This window comes from Eumetopias jubatus, unplaced genomic scaffold, assembly GCF_037043125.1.
Source record: "Eumetopias jubatus isolate StellerSeaLion01/CBP00866 unplaced genomic scaffold, mEumJub1_p1.0 scaffold_10, whole genome shotgun sequence".
Taxonomy (NCBI): domain Eukaryota; kingdom Metazoa; phylum Chordata; class Mammalia; order Carnivora; family Otariidae; genus Eumetopias; species Eumetopias jubatus.
The window spans coordinates 115,919,016-115,922,510 of record NW_028274816.1 but is presented as its reverse complement, the minus strand read 5'-3'; the positions used below and the strand labels follow the sequence as shown (position 1 = coordinate 115,922,510).

The 3,495-nt window shown below is 43.4% G+C and overlaps 1 non-coding gene across 1 annotated transcript; it reads left to right on the top strand.

Moving 5' to 3' along the window:
* Positions 1-1,578: 1,578 nt before the first annotated feature.
* On the top strand, positions 1,579-1,685 carry LOC114214038 (U6 spliceosomal RNA). Its single transcript, XR_003610313.1, has one exon. It is a non-coding gene; the product is annotated as a U6 spliceosomal RNA (small nuclear RNA).
* The last annotated feature ends 1,810 nt before the right edge of the window (positions 1,686-3,495 follow it).

Genomic DNA, 3,495 nt, shown 5'->3' with positions numbered 1-3,495 from the left:
GTATCTCTAATCTGCCAGTATTTTTTCTGTCTGCCTGCAAAAGTTGAGTGTTTTCTTAGGACTGGCCTCACTTCAGGGGGTGTGTTGAATCCAGGTCCCTGTTTCTTTAGTGGTGCCCCCAACTTCTGTAGGTAGTGGGGCCCAACCTCACTAAGGGAAACCAGCAATGTTTGAAGTTCACACGGAAGTGAGAACATTTAGATCCAGACAGGCAAAGTTCAGAGCCAGGGAGAAGGATGCCTAGGTAAGCAGAGTTCACGTGTACCTTGGAAGATCTAAGGGTGTTTACGACTGCCCGCTTGACTGGATGGCCCAGGCCCAAAGGCTAGATTGCAGCCGTGTGAAGGTCTGCAGATGGGTCATGCCCCAGAGGAAAGCAGGAATAATCTGGCAGTGGTTAGGAACATGAATTTGTTCACTAGGCCTCAATTTCTGCATCCATAAAATCAGACCCATACACAAAAGTTATCTTACGGGATTTTTGTGGTGATTACATGAATAATGAATATATGGCCTTAACCCAGTGTCTGGTTAGCTATGGTGACCATGACGGCCATTTACAGACATTTTACTGCTTCTACAAAGTTCCATGATGTTGACAACTAAGTAGTTTCTGGGTGTGACAGATCAGAACTGCTGCTCCTTTCTTCTTGAAATCACATACCCACACAAAATTCCACAAACTCTTGGGAAAATGCTGACTATTCTTTGAGGTATTTCCACACAGTAGTAAAGCTGGGTGGGGACCATTGATTGGGGAAGAAGCTATCAATTTGTATCAACTTAAATATTTTAAGTAGCTTTCCTGGCATGAGCAGGGAAAGAGTAACAGGTATCTTTTTCTTCTTCTCCAGGGAAAGGAGAAATTCTGTGGGTTCCTGAGATTCCAACACTGGGCTAGAAGTAGATCCTGAGTGATAACAATGATCCTACACACTTCCTAACTTAGCTCAAAAATACCCACACGCCTTTCTAACAGGGTCAGGTGCACCTGATCATTTTGAAAAGATAATTTCCTCAGATGAGAAGTGAACCGCATAAGTAGTCATTATGTGCACCCCTCCTGCCCTTCCACAGTGTGATTGAATGTATTTTAGGAACTAAAGTTCAAAATGTGAGTTTCCTGGGTAGAGAAAAATAATGTCAGAAAGCACTTAGGAAGAAGCACTGCAGATTCAATATATTCAAAGATCTGTCCTTGGCCTTTTTTTCTGTTCTCCTTGAAAATGTCATTAAAATTCCAGCTTGTGATGGAGGTCAGGTTCCTGCCTGCAGCGGCAGCATATGGTCTCTGGAGGGCTGGGTTCTCCATCTCTAGTGCCGGCTGGAAGATCCACCTACAGCGTCCTCGTCAAAGCAGTAGATCACAGAGGGACGTGATCATGTCTACTCTTGCAGCCAACCCCACCTTTCCTTCTTTCCCTGGGACCCCTTTTTCCTTCAATGCTACTATTATGCTGCTGCTCATCTAGGCTTGAAATTGCTAAGTCAGTGATTCGTAGCATTGTTTGAAGTCTCAGACACCTTTAAGATTGGTTGGAAGTAATCGGCTCTCCCCAGAAAAAGGAATATATGACTGTGCTCACTTCGGCAGCACAGATACCAAAATTGGAACGGCACAGAGACAATGAGCATGGCCCCTACTCAAGGATGACATGCAAATTCATGAAGCGTTCCATATTTTTAATTCTGTGGAATGGATAATGGATAAAAGGAGTGTGCTAGGCTGAGAACATCTCCAACAAGCACATCAAAGAACAATACATGCAGCAGGATTCTAGTTATTAAAAGAAACAAGCCCAGGAAAAATAAAACAAGACGAAACCAGAGAGGGAGACAAACCATAAGAGACTCTTAATATTAGGAAACGAACTGAGGGTTGCTGGAGGGGAGGGGCGTGGGGGGGGTGGGGTAACTGGGTGTTGGGCATGAAGGAAGGCATGTGATGTAATGAGCATTGGGTATTATGTAAGACTGATGAATCACTGACCTCTACCTCTGAAACTAATAATACACTATATGTTAATTAATTGAATTTAAATTTTAAAAAGACCCCCCCAAAAAAGAAATATGTGGCTATTTACACAAATAGTGTGATTCACTATTACTCAAAATTTCAGGGGGTCTTCAGGCTCCCCTATCAAAGCAATTCTGATTCCTGTCTTTTACTTCATAACAACACCTGCTCAAAAATCTCCCCACTGTCAGTAAAATATGTCTGCATTCCTTAGCCTGGCACATCGAGCATCCCATGATCTGACTGCAGCCCCTCTTTCTAAAATAAATGGGTTAATGCATGCACAGCACAGTGCTTGGCCCATGGTGAGCACTCTGCAAGTATTAGCTATTATTAGTATTATATTAATTATTATTATTATTATCCTTTGTTTCAGCCCAACCACAGCTCCCTGTGTTTTTATTCTTCCTGCCAGTCATGTACTCCCCATCTCCCTAAGTCCTCCAGCCTTCACAGATCACAGTTCCCTGAACTTGAGCCCCCTCCTATAGGAAATTCAACCCCTTCCTCAATATTTCTGAATTTACCCAGAGCTTTTTTACCTTCTCCGGGTTGGGGATTTTCACCTCCTGCCCTGAACCCCTGTCCTAGCTTTTGAAGAATGATGTGACCATGCTGAAGTTTATGGGATAGTGGAGGTATTTAATAGGCGTGGCCAATACTGAAGTTGGTTGGCCCTTCCGGGCATGGGGAATTTAGTTATTGGCCATTTTTCATGACCCACAACCTGCTGCCCTATTGCCAACTGAGTTCTTTTCATAGAATCTTGTTGCCTCCTTACTTCTTCGAGTTCTAAGCCCCCCAAAAACTCCTGCCCTGAGCCTCTCAAAAGGAAGTCAATATCATTTCTCTCTGGAACACCCTCTTTATCCCAAGGGAGACACTAGTTTATTGGATTCTTCAGGGCAATTCAGCTGCCTCTTGACTTCTACTTTTCCTCTTCGCCCTAGACCTTGCTTTTTGTAACTAAAAGGTCCATCAATTGTTTTTCCTAAAACGAAGAGGAAATCGTAGCATTTCCCATGATGCGGAAACTGCCACCATCACTTTTTTTTTTAAGATTTTATTTATTTGAGAGAGAGCGAGTGTGTGCACACAAGTGGGAAGGGGCAGAGGGAGAGGGAGAAAGAATCTCAAGCAGACTCTGCATTGAGCACAGAGCCCAATTTGGGGCTCGATCCCATGACCACAAGATCATGACCTGAGCCAAAACCAAGGGTTGGACACTTAACCAACTGAGCCACCCACGCGCCTCACCATCACTTTTTTTTTTTTTAATACTGGTAGTAATTTTCTCTTTCCACGACACTCTTATTCCTGCATGTCCAATTTATTCCCATCTCTCCAGGCCCAAGCATGAGGGTCAGTATGCTGTTTCCCTTTTCCACAAGGCCTTTCCCAACTTTCTCAATCAGAAATAAACCTTTTCCTGAACTTGTGGGTTTTTTTCTGTATTTGTCTTATGACATTGTCTTAGT